At 39.9% G+C, this 13,984-nt stretch overlaps 1 protein-coding gene across 2 annotated transcripts in view; it reads left to right on the forward strand.

Annotated features, from left to right (window-relative positions):
- Positions 1 to 1,755: 1,755 nt before the first annotated feature.
- The window catches only part of tenm1 (teneurin transmembrane protein 1), a 176,278-nt gene continuing 164,049 nt past the window's right edge, over positions 1,756 to 13,984 (forward strand). The window contains exons 1-2 of one of the 2 annotated variants that reach the window (XM_049744686.2): positions 1,756 to 2,086; positions 7,358 to 7,499. The gene's annotated coding sequence lies outside the window, so the exon portion shown is untranslated. The remainder of the gene's footprint in view (positions 2,087 to 7,357; positions 7,500 to 13,984) is intronic. The other variant, XM_049744678.2, reaches the window with a different exon arrangement.

Genomic DNA, 13,984 nt, shown 5'->3' on the forward strand with positions numbered 1-13,984 from the left:
CTTTCATAGAGTAGGAGCTCTAAATCCACCTCTGTGCGCCACATCCCGCTCAGCTGTGCTTCCGTGTCATCCAAATAGGGCAGGGATAATTGGCTCAGCAAACATGGTCTTATGGAGATTGCCCACTCCTATTTGTTTCCACAGACATTTTATCCCTCATAAGATGAAGTCCTTTATGATTTTATACAATCCAATACAATTTACAGTATAATCTGATGGCATTTGCTATAATACAACTAGCATTATGTCTATAAAATGTAGCAGAAGCAGGGCTTCACATCATCCAGAGTGGGCGTCTAATTACACTAAAATATCAACTTTTTCTTGACATAAAAGCCAGTATATGTTGACACCAGCTGTTGTTTCCAAACCCTATGGCCATAAACCACAACTTTCATAACTAACTTAAATGCTTTTTGGAATAAAATAGACGAGGAGGATACTGTTTCCTTCAAAACAAGGCCTGTCCACTTCTTTTTCCCGATCTACTGGGTGTCGTGAGTGAAACAGTGGCTTGAGAAGGGCGAATCACGTTTCAACATTGTGACTTTTCAAATCTCAGCAATGAGTTAGTTGTTAAGGAGATGCCTCAGTCAGATGTGTCAGCTGCAAGGGTCTGAGTTCTTTCAAACATTGTTCGCTTACCTGTTGAGGTGTAACGTTGGTGCCATTAGGACAAGCGCAGAAATGCTCAAGGTCTTTGGGCTTGTGATCAAAATCTTCCACCATTGTTTACAGTCTCAGCTGTAAAAGGGCCAGGAAGCCCCATATTGACAACCTATGGATGACCCACACTTGATATAATGTAACAAGAACCAATTTTTACTGTATTTTCAAACACAACCTGCTCTAACCTGGTCCGTGTGCTCAATTTAGCGCTTTGCAAGAAAGCACCAGAATGTATCCTCAATTTTTCAGAATCAGTGATGAAATTGCAGGAAAGTGCCAGAGCCAATCTTGATAAAAGATGCATGCTGCTGTGGTGTGTTGGGGATATGGTGAGACAGGCTGAAAGACAGATAGATGGAAGCAGCTGTCAGAATGGTTGTTTGTAGCCCCTTGCGTGCTGGGCTTAGGGGAAACAATAAACTGCATCATTAGGACACCTGTCATTCACGAGTCGTTTGCCGACGCCTCTGTTCGCTTTAAATACCCACATGAAAGCATCACATATGGAGAACATAGGTCAGAGTCATTAAGCACTTAATTTAGCAAAGGAAAAGATATCTTTGGGGCCTTCAACTATGTCAAGTTCAATTTATGATCTTTGCAAAACTGCAATAATGTCGAGTCCCGGTACATTTTGCTATGTGGAAGCGACTTGCGATCACTGAAAAATTGTGGCTGTGCATGGCCATAATAAATCCGCTTACTAATGAGGTAGTGTCAGATACAGGGGAGCTCATTTTTGTATAATTGACACTAATGTACCCCATAGGGCTGATTATTGGACTTGTTAGCGAATGAAGTTTGCATCCGTTTATGGGTCAAAAATGTGTCAAGGGAATATAAAAACAACAATTTTGAGGGTGTTATGCCCGTGTCAAGTCATCGTGCCCCCAAAGTGCAACGTTGAGCCTTATTTACTTTGTGTCAAGGGAATATAAAAAACAATTTTGAGGGTGTTATGCCTGTGTCAAGTCACCGTGCCTCCAAAGTGAGCCCTATTTCTGGGAGTAATAGGACATACGGCATCATGCTAAAGCGGTCTGTGCCACACCCCCTTATCCGCGGTGCGGTGGTATGATCCACGGATACTGTTATATCGGCAAGGAGCCTCGGCAGCATCAGCAACACCAGCGAGTCTCGTCGGGTTCAAGTGCAGCTAATATCAGCTTGCCGAGCTCTCTCCTGTCACCGCACTGCTCTGCCTGGCTCTCCTAGACTCCCTTCCTCTCCGCTTGTCTGGAGCAGCATCAACGTCAAAGCCACGCCGGCAGACTCCGAGGAGCGCAGCGAGGTGTCTCAGTCACGTTTGGCAGAGGCGCAACGTCACGGGGTTCCGATTCTGCCGGGGGATTGCTCCGCATTTGGATCATAAGCGTGGATTTGGACCGAAAAGGAATGGCTGCTGCACGTCGGGAAGGTAAGCGTCCCGTTCTGGCCTGTGGTGGACTCACGCACGGCGTGTGACTGACCGCTTGTCAGCACTGTTGCATGGCTGAAGGCGGCTCGGCTCGGATGCTGGGACAACATGAGTTCACAGGAAATGATCATCAGCTGTTCATAGTCTGCGTGCTGTAGTGTGCAGTTTGTGCAAGGGACGCTGTCAGGCTACATGGGCGCGTGCTAATGCTCTAAGCACCTCTCCGTGTATAATGTACACACAGGAAGCACGCCTTTGAGATAAACTGGTGACAATTAGTCAACTTTATGCTTGGCAAGTGCCACGCTGGCTTCGGTCCGCTCGCAGCCTTGAGCTGGTGAGTGTCACTCCATCAGGATCAGCACCAAGGTAGCCTAATGATGCAAACAGGGCCACATGAGGTCCACAGGGTTTAGGTCTCTCCGACCGGAGCCGTATCTGTTCCGAAAATTGAAAAGAAAAAAAAAAGTACGTATTCAACTGATTTTATACAATGCAAAAGTGTTAGACTAAAGGACATTGACAAATGGCACAGATCCAGCAAGCAAAGTAGAATGAACAATGTTTAGGAGGCTCCTCTAAATCAGTAACATTTTGAATATAGAAGGCTGTGCGAATCCCACACCGGATTTTATTATTGAGCTGGATATTTATTTTTTTCCACATTGGATGACTTTAAAATGAATTAGGGTGAGTAACTAAGGGCAGCAAAATTACAGTTGGATAAATCATAATTATTATGAAGCTGTCAAAATGTTTCACCAGTATGGATATGCTCGGATAAATTTAAATTATACCTTCTCTTTTCTTCACACTATAATTGCTTTCAGTAACCAACTAAAGGCAGTTTATACAAATAATAAGCACGCGCGCACGCACGCGCGCACACACACGTACGCACGCACACACCCAAGTACAGTGTATATTTACGCACGCACGTATAGAGCGTGTATGTTCATGTGTGTGTGTGTGTGTGTGTGTGTGTGTGTGTGTGTGTGTGTGTGTGTGTGTGTGTGTGTGTATATATATATATATATATATATATATATATATATATATATATATATATATATATATATATATATACCTACACACGTGTATATACACACACATACACACAAAACAAATAAAAAAATATATATATTCCGATTCGTCACAATGTGCTATTCATCCAGCAACCATTACAATTCAGGCAGAAAATAGTATAACGTACAAATATGTGTGTGTTTTAAAACTAAGCACGGGTATGTGTGACACTGTTCTACAAGAAGTCATTCATGGAAAGGTAACTACTGTTCTTTCTTTATTTATTTATTTTCTCGGCATGTGCCCTTTTGATAGTGAAATAAGACCGTCTGTCTTGGCTCTTTTTTTCCTTTCTTTTTTAACAGAGCATCTGTGCATGGGGGTTAGCGACGATACTCATACAGAAGCTGCAAACCCTTTCTCACACACTCCCACACACAACCTGGAATTCACACATACACACGCAGGCGCGTGCGTGCGCGCACATGCACACGCACGCACGCACACAAACACGCACAAACACACACACACGCTCACACAGTGTGGGTGCCTTAAATTGTTATCTCCTACATACGGACGCTTTTTAGTTCATGCCCTATTACTGGAGATTAACAGCATATCTTGAATGCCACACCCATTATGGCGGGTCTTTGAATTGAAATGTCACATTACCAATTACACACCCTGCTCATACCACTGATAAGGCATTGGCATTTCTGTCAGTCATCCAACATGGCTAATCAATCCGTCCAACATTCCGCATTTCACTTTCAATCATACCAACTTGAGCCAGTTGACTCCTGAGCAGCAGTTTGAGGCCAGCCGTGCGGCGATACTAATGATCTCGTTCAGCTGTTGCTCTTTCGTTTTTTAATTTTCAGTCCTATTGCAGGAGGGTTCGCACATATGGCGCTGTGGAAATTTGAAGCAGCATGCAAACTCATGCCGTTCTCGAGTGCCTTCATAATTACCGTGCAACGTTAAGTTCTGCCTGTCACCATTTTCCATTGTCCCATGTGAAGAAGACTCTAAAAGTCATCACACGTATGATGCGCCTGAGGTTTGAGTGAAACTGCATTGTCTTCACGTAGCGCGGCCCTGTACCAAACAGCAAGAGGGTGCGAGTAGAGGAGGGTGGGGGGTGTCCTTTTTTGTTATCCAGACCTGCATTATTAATAAATTTTCATTCCAGGAATGCTGTTGCCCATGGCACTGTAATGCTCCCCTCTCTTGTGGAATTGCTCAGACGTTTCTCTCTGCCCCACAATGTTGCTGCCAAACGACTTTTCCTTAATAAATTTGAGGTCATGAATTAGTGAGAGGACAATGTGAGAGGCACAGGGGGATGTTCATAACATAACACACCTCGTACTGCTCAGAGCACTCCACTCACTGCTGCAATAAGAAGCAATTTGAAGCCCAGTGTGACATTTTACCACCCACTTCTCTCTCTACATGCCCATCATATATGATAAGAAAGTAATTGCCCGTAAAGCTAAAATGTTCACCACTCTGGTGATCATTTTAAAGTAAAAGAACCCTTGCCAGTCAAGCAATGAGATGCTAAGACCAGAACTTGATGCACAAAACACACACACTTCAACAAAAAGGTATCTTCTCGCTGAAAAGTAATGCCGCTCCATCATCAGTAGAAATTATAAAACAAATTCTGCAGTGCTCATTAAGATTACTTCCAATCCAGTGGCAACTGTTGACTCCTCCAGAAAAAAAAAAAATTCCAACGCTGTGATAAAAAAAAAAAAAAGCACAAGACTGAAACCCAAAGACAATAATTGCACTCTTTAAAATGTTTTATTGAGATATTTAACATTGTATGTTCATAACCTAGAAGCTGAAATTTCTTCTAATTTAACTGGTCAAATACCCATGCAGTCTCTAAAACAATCATTGCGAAGGGTTGGCAAAATAAGAGTCAATATTTTATTTGAATTGTACTCATTGCAAGACATTTAGTGTTCTCTGCTCGTGCAGCAAAACATAACACACTACATTCTGCCCCTAACATTTTATATTTTAAAATTAGGTTAAATTGCAGAATGGTTTATTGGATTCACAATACATATTATTTTATGCTGAAACTAAATTAAGAGAAAAAAGTATCAAAACCACATTCATCTTTGCTTCTTGTTAGTGCGGATAAATTCACACACGCACAGATGCAGGCACACACACACGTACACATACAGGCCGAGTTGTAGCGTGTATGCCGGAGGCAATCTTCTTTTAAGTGTTTGGCTTTGTCTCAACTGGCATCTCCAGCTCTTTATTCCTTCTTGTATTCCTCCATTGAGCTATGGGCAAATGTCAGTGACTATATGTGCTTTAACAAGACGCAAAGCGTTATATGAGAATTGTATCGTGAAAATGCAATTTCAGCCTTCCTTCATACTCATGTACCTTCAACACCCCCACTTCTCTGGTTCTCAAGACAGAAGCACCAGAGCTTACTGGTCAAGCCACTCCACCTTTTTTTTAAAAAAATGAGCTTAATTTGTCAAGAGGAGTGTGGTGTGTGTGTCTTTTAGCATGTGAAGTGGAGTGCAAAAGGAGCGTGGCTAGCTGGAGGGCTGAGACAGAAAAGCTGTCAGAAAGAGGCTGCGGTCATTTCTGAGTGCTTAATTTGTCTCTAGTGGATTGTGACATATTGTGAGCTTTTCTATTTAATTGGTCTCTCAAGGTAATGTAAAGATTGTGTTATTCAAGGCATATTGTTTTGTTTTGGAGTGTAGCATGCGTGTTAAGCAGAAATTGCCGCTAACCTCACACACTCTAATGCTGCTACGCTGTCATCCGCCAAAACACACACACACACACACACACGCACACACACACACACGCGCAAACGTTACGCAAACAATGTCCACCTACAGGGACACATTCCTCACTGTGAAATTTTTATTAATCAAGTCAGTGGACAATTTTAGAAGAAGGAAAATCAATGTTTGTTTCTTCACAGATTTATTGCCACGTAAATTGTCCTTCACCTCGGCCTGCAAATCTTGGCATTGCTGTCAAAACAATTAAGTCAAAATCCATTATATTTGTCTTGTTGATACAAAGGACAAAATTGAATGTGTTCCAGACAGCCTTTGCGGAGAGACGGGGGATTCGCCTTCCGTTTAATACACATTATCGAGGAAGGTAGGCTTCAGTCCAAAAAAAACTTCCCATTTAAATCTTGCTCGTATCAAAATTAACCTTGAAAAAGAAAGTCAATTTCAACCATGATTGAACCGAAAGCAAGATGGTCACTCCTTTTTTTTTAAACAATTAAGGGACAGATCATCCATCAAATTTGGCAACTTGGTACTTAATTTATTAATATGATTAATTCATATGTGTAATTTGCTTCAGGACTATGAAATGATTTACTTGGGCAAACTACATACTTGGTTGTTGCGTCTTTGCAATATTAAACTGTGATTCTATGCTGTACATTCCCTCTTCTAAACGAGTTCATATATTTGCTGCTGAATTGGTAAATAGCCTCATGTGTATATCAGTAGTAATATTCACGGCTTTATTTTTGCTGGATTATCATGAATTATTCACTCATGGAAAAGATGAATCGTGCCAAAACGGTGCTTGATGCTTCTCTGTTGGAGGCCTTTATGTATACATACATGAAGTACAATCAGGTTCATTCAGCATGCGGTTATTTTTTGTTGCGGAGATTAATTTCAGTACGAGTCTTGCTCCATGGTGAATTCTTTGATATTTTTTTCTAGGATGTGAATCATTGGCCAAATTGACTCCCAACGGGAGAAGCGCTCTGCTAAAAAAGGCAAAGTGTACAAAGAAAAGTTATTTGAGCAAATGAAATAACCAGAATATACTCCAAGAAAATTGTGGCTGGATCGTGCAATCATTTTTCAACTAACGCCAGCCTTAGCTTCTGAAATTACACATTTTACAGAATTGACTGAGTGTTATTCCGACACAATGTGTCTCGAAAAATAGTTATGGGTTTTGTATGAAAAATGTACCAAGTAGTAAGAACAATGGGTTCATTTGTTGAGCAGAAATATGAGAACTATTCTAGGAGCGTAATTTTGTCTTGTATAATTTTAACATGGAAAGAAAATAGATGGAAAGTAAATAGGATACACTTTATTTTTCGAGGTTAAAGTTAGAAAAAAGTTGACTTAAAAGTAAAGCATTTTAATGTGGCCCAAAAAATTCCATCCTAACCCTGATATGTGTTTCTGTTATATCACCCACAAGAACCAGAGCAGCAGCGTGTACCTGAATGAGTCTTCTCGCCATTGGGAACGTGCTCCGCTCTTTGTTCCTGTTCAAGGCTGCCGCATTCTGCCTGTCCATGGAAACAGCTATACAGTTCAGGAATAAGAATCTACGGGGAGCAGTAAGCCATTTCAGAATCAGATTAAGGATGTCAGGAAAAATCTTTCTCCTGGATCATATTTTTCCATTTTTTAGATGGCAAACCTCACGATGTAAAGCAATGTTGGAAGACTATTCCCGTTAGCATTCGGAAATTAATCTCTTCTGCTGCTTAATAGTCATACTAGATCTCTTCAGCAACTCCTCTCCAGCGCACTTATTTCTCCATAATCAAGCACTTAATTAAGGAGCTATGCAGGAAGTTCTGTCTTACTTGCTAACAACTGAATCCAATTTCTGGCATTGATTTATCAATTAATTCTGCTTCTGTAATGCCACTACTTTGCTTATCTTGGAGAAGTAGAGGTTTTAGCAGCCAAATGCATTATTGAAAGAGGATTTTTAGCAAGCAGTGGCTGATGCAGAGAGCTTAGGCGCTTGTCAGTCTTTTTGGAAAGCTTTATTTGCAAACCGGGTTAGTGTGAACAGCCTTTTAGGCCTGCGAGGAGGACAGTGACATGTATTTATCTTGCGAAAGAGGAGGAATATCAATTGTGTTGAATAAGGCTTTGCCTTGTCAGGAATATTGATTAAGTGGTTTTGGGGGGTGTCTCTAACACTGTGTGTGTCAGTCTGTGTCTTTATGGTCAAATTCCCCTGTGGCTCTGCAAGGAAAAACAGCACGCTGCATGTTTTTCTTTGCATAGTCTCAATTGTTTTTGTTCACCTTTTTGGGGCTTGGCAGATGACTTAAAATCACTTAGAAAGTCAAAGTGAGTATCACGTAACAAACCTTGGTGTCTATATCTCATCCGACCTTTTATTTAAAGTAGAAAGGTGGCTCTTAAAAAAACAGGTGGATGGGGACGTTCACACGGAAAGCCGCGTTGAAAGATCATTCAAGCACAGCTACTTTTGGATGTTGCCGCACTTTTCAGACTCGCTGTGTTGATCAGTGGTTTGACCCCTATGCTTCAGAAGCAGTCGATGAACTAGGTTGCTTTCTTAGTTTGCAGCACAAATCATCCGCAAACGTTTTTGTCCTGAACTTCTCGGGCTAAACAAATGACATTTTATACTTTGAGGAGTCATGTTGTAGTTTGCACAAGACATTAGTTGGCAGTGTCACTGTTTTAGTTTTAATGTAAGATCAGAATTTTCTTTTCCAGTGAACTTTGACTTGTTTCACCACATTTGTTTTGATCCGCTAAAGGGAAAAATAATTAATTTTGAAAATATATCAAAAACACTTTAAATGCTCTCTGAAATTTTATTTCAATAAATGTGGCAAAAATAAGAGAAAAAAAAAACATTACACATAAACAGAAAAAAAATCGCAGTGGCAAACTAGCATATTAGAAGACAGCTGAATGTAACCTTAATACAAAGGAAACCTCTTCCAATTATATATGTCCATGACACATAAAACTAATTAAAGCCCCAACAGCTGAGTTGTTTTTGTTGAGAAATATGAACACATCATCATGATTGCAGACTTATTAAACCTCATGAATACCAAGTCAAAGTCAAATCGAGTCATGCCTTTTTGGAGATTTCTAGTGTGTTTTTACAAAATGTAACTGGGCTTGGAAGCTTTTCTTTGTGAACTGCGGCTTCTGTCATGCCACCCTCCTCTACAGCCCAGAAACATGATGAAAATGCGAGATTTTTGTCACATGTATTTAACAGTCACTACTTGCCAGTATTTTCTGCAGCTCCTTCAGTGTTGCTGTTAGCATCTTGGCAGCCTCCCTGACCAGTTTCCTTCTTATCTTTATCAAGTTTGGAATGATGGTTGGTTCTTGATAATGTCATTACTGCACCATATTTTCCCATGACCAGACTAGTTGTCTTTACATTGTTGCATGCATGCTGCATTTCATTTTTGAAAATTATGATGTCCTGACGGACGCCTTGAACAATAAGATTTTAATGATAATGAGGAGGCTCTGAGTAGACCATTGGTTGACAGCAAGTGGGACAATGGTCTGAGATGGATAAAAACAGGTGGATTTTGCCCGTTTAATACATATTTCACAAACAAAACATTAGTCAGAACTAGTTGAGCTGCATAGAACATAGTATTGCAAAGAAAACTTGGGGGTTGACCTCCTCTTTGAATATCAGGGATTGGCCAGGAGAACTGTGATTGGTGCACCTCTAATGTGTAATTTTCATGTGCAGTAATTACTGCTTTGCCACCATCTTCTGACATGAATGAATGAGTTTGTTTGGAACATGTACATTATACATATATCAATCAAATGAAGAAAGATAAAATAAAAAACAAAAATAGGGTGAAAGTCATGCAAATTATAACTTTGTATAAATGCTAGGTACAAACAAAATACAATATACTGTACATAATGGGCAGAATTTACTTGTCTGAAAAAGAGTGGGAAGAAGTAGGATTTATTTAATCCCACCCCCTATCCAATTTAAGACTAAACATTTTTTTAGTTACCTGTAACAGAGTTGTTACTTTACATATTACTGTCAATTACTTTCACATGATCGAAAGGAAGAAAAAAAATGCAATTAAATAATGTAATTTCAATGTGTTCCTAGCTCGCAAGTGTCAATCCTTTAAATTTCTCAAACATCTATAGGCAGTTACAATTTTTATTTTAAAGCTGTACCCTAAAAGAAAAATTGCTTACAGATGAGCTGTTTAAAAAATAAAAATGCACAGTAACTGAATGTTGCAAAAGCTCGCTGTAACCTCCATTCACAGCTTTATCTTACTTAACTCTTCTTGCCAGAATAATCACAATGAGGCAAATTTATCAATAGTGAACCACAAATCTACAGGGGATTCCTATACACATTATTTAAAAATAAACAATACAGTACCAAGAGAAAACTCACTCAAGCATCAAGAGCAAGCATGTAACCTTGATGATTTGAGATCCAAATCTTTCGATTATGAGAGATACATGTTGCATCATGCTGCCGATGACATAATGTCTAGTCAAAAATTCCAATAAATCATTGAATCGACTAGTATCATACCAGTTCTTATTTATCATGCTCTGAACATATTAGAAACAGTTGATTGAATTTATTATGTTTGCAAACACTTGAGCGTTACGTACTATATGTTTTAATGTAATGCTCGCATGAAGAGTGACAGTAGGATGCTATTTTAGATTATGTGAATGCTTCATTGTTGATGTTCTGGGGTCTCAAGCTTGTATGTTTCCAATTTCCATCACTGGAAACGCACAGTTGCATGTGATCAAGGATGCAAGTGGTGTGGTGTTGTGTCAGGTCCTGGCTTGTGTGTGACTGGTAAACTTTGCATTATCAGCGAGAGATTTCAGGCTTGATCAACTATGAAAGTGCAAGAACATGATGGGAGGACTGTGGCCCATTGATAGCTAGCTTGTATTCATCAATTAAAAGCCCATCACTTCATGCCTCACTTAGCAATCTTGCCATACTTCAATTCCTTTCATTTTCTCTTCCTCCAGAAGTATCATTTGATTATTTTCAGCATTTGAGCCTCGGAAACAAAAAGAAAAAAAATAATGTGTGAATTGCAAATATGATAGATTGCCTTTAATGAAAGAAATTGCGAAGACATTTTCCATTTTGCAAACGTAGTATCTTCACAGCAAAATCAGCAATGTTATTTCAACACCTATGGAGTTGAATGTAATGCTTCAAAAGTGTCTATATTGGGCCACACTAAATATAGATAAAACAACACTTTTAAAAGTGTTATTTAAGTGTGAGTTAAAACAACTCTGGTGGTAGTTAAAATTTTAAACTATTCAATAACTGGTCAGTGTTTTTTGTGTGATTTTACTCTACATTAGTGTGTAGTGTTAAATTAGTACACCATTTAGTGTTGTACTTTTTAACACTCAAAACGGGTCCAAGCCCAACTTACATCGGGCGAAAGGCAGAGGACAAGCTGAACTGGTTACCAGCCATTCGCAGGGCACGTATAGAAATGAACAACTAGCCACGCCCACATACACACTGTCACTGAGTGGGAATCAGTTCTACACTGCCTACACGCAGGCGTGTGCACCACTACACCATCAGCAACCAATTTTTTCAATTTGTTTTACTTATATATACGTTTTCAGAAATGGCTTACTCGCAGCTACTTTCAGGGCTTTAGGAAAGTCGCTTGACTGAGGTGAGCAATTGGGCACTTCACAACGTTATTTTTACGCATCTGAGGCAGAGAGGTAAAGTCTTGCTTGAGGGCAAGTGGATTTCTCAGTGTTTTTCTTTGTCGTTCCTGTGGTCTGTTTAGAGAGCAGGATTAGCGTGTGCAAACAAGCTTCACTGAAATGTGCAAAGGCCAGAGCTAACAAATAAGGCAGCTCCCTTTCTCAGGGTCTCAAAGATGCTATGAAAATAAGACCTTCTCACCATTGTGAAAATGTGTCCAAAATCCTGCAGCTGTAAAGCATTTTTCAGAGGAGCTAATAATTGTGGCTCTACTTTGCCCTGCATATTCTTCTCATTTATTTAGCAATGTGAAACTCCATTGTTCTGCGTCTCCTGTCCTCCTCTTCATTCCCCGCCTCTCCTATTTGATTTTGCCTGCCCGACATTAGAATTTCAAGAAGTTATCTGGAGATAGGAAATGTATAAATTACGGGTCTCATGGTCTTTGCACATGGCTATCTCTACCACACTGTTTGCCTCATTGCTGCTTGACCCTCATATGGACTTCAAGCCTGATTTGATTTGCCATGCAAATCTATTTAAACTTCTGTATGTCATCCTTGATCACGCCTCTAAGCAGATTTACTAAAGCAGCACAGTTGTCTTTCATTTTTCTGGATGGACAAGAGTGGATCAAGTCTGTGAAGGGACCAATATTGTTGCAACTGTGCAGTGATTGATTCCTGAGTCTCATGAATTTGTCAAGAGAATGTGTATGCATGAGTGTTTATGGAGACAAAGGGTTAACACTGGGTAAAAATGAACGGGGGGATAGTGGTGGACGGGCAGTGCTGTAATGTGATGCATGCAGTCCACTTTGTGTAGTTATTTAAAAATGACCGCAGAGGAGTTCATTACACAAAGATGAATTATAGATTTAATGTAAATTAGAACTGAAATGACATTCATATACTCATAGAGTTCAGGTCCATTAGTGGACTCTCTTGAGATGCACTTCAAATGTTAAAACTGCATGGTTCCCTTGTTTTTCTCTTGTAAAATGTAACATTAGTCCATCAATACCATAATATTTTATTGCTAAACAAATATGACTGCTCTGTGGTTAATACAGGAGCTTGGGATTCATTAATCATTTAAATTCATGAATATTACATATTGTCCAGCATGGAATAAGATCACTTCCCTAGTAGCAGCTCACTGATGAAATGGACTATAAAGCATGACACTGTAGATACACTTGTAACTATGAGTGGAAAAATGAAACGGTAATGCGTTGCGGCCTCCGTAAGAACGCCGCAAGGTAAAGGAAGCATTGGAGTCTGTGTGTCAATTCACCGCATGCGGAGGTCCGTAAAGTTTCAGTCAGGTTTCTATTATTTGCGGATGCAGCGTGGTGTATTTTCATGAAGTTGAAGAAATTAGACCAGACAGGCAGGAAATCGGGTTTCAGCATACGAGATAAATCTATAAATAAATAAATGTAATAAAACCGTTTTTACCGAACTTTTTTTTATGAAAAGATATTACCTATAACATACAAACCTCACATTTCAGCTAACTACATAGCTTGACATGAGTCGGACATTTAAAAGACAAAATGTGCAGGGAATAATTTAAACATGAAAAAATAAAACCATTTAAACACAAAACGTTTAAATGGTAGAAGAGCCAAATTCCGATAAATGAATGTCCAATAAACGTATCAATGTGAATGAAATGCAAGAGTGGCTATTGTTTACAAATAGCTCTCGAGATATAAGGTTGTTAGCACGTGAACTCAACTCTTCAGCGTGAACCCCCGTGATCTTATGGTGCAGATTTCCGGACACGTACTGCACACCACCTCAGTCGGTATGCATTGCAATTCGTTCATGACGTCTCCACAAAAAGCACAAACAGCAATGCAGTCAGTGAAGCACTTACAGTAAGTAGTTGCATATTGTATGTGTACTCGGGGAACCATCAGAATTCCCATGCTACATGTGCATATTGAAAAGTGATTAGGGAGACGTAATCAGGTTTTGAAGAAGTATTATTCAGAAGTAGAATCCACTGTAAAAGAGCTAATTATTTCAACTTTCAGGCATTTTTGGGACTATGAACAGTAACTGCACCACTCTGAAATGGTTCTGTTCAAGTCTCTAGTCTGGTGTTGTTCTAAGGTACCACACGCTGACTCGCCCTCCAGAAAACCCATGCGTCTTGTTTGAAGTGAGCTTGGCTCTAGGAAACAACCTCTAGGTTTTGACATCAAAACCAAGAATCAAGCCCCATAATGGGCACCCCACTGTGGGCTAGAATTAGAGGGAATAACCCCGACCAGCAGGCTTACGTCTCTAAATGCAGAGGCCTTGGAGG

The sequence above is a fragment of the Syngnathus scovelli genome, chromosome 1, assembly GCF_024217435.2.
Source record: "Syngnathus scovelli strain Florida chromosome 1, RoL_Ssco_1.2, whole genome shotgun sequence".
Taxonomy (NCBI): domain Eukaryota; kingdom Metazoa; phylum Chordata; class Actinopteri; order Syngnathiformes; family Syngnathidae; genus Syngnathus; species Syngnathus scovelli.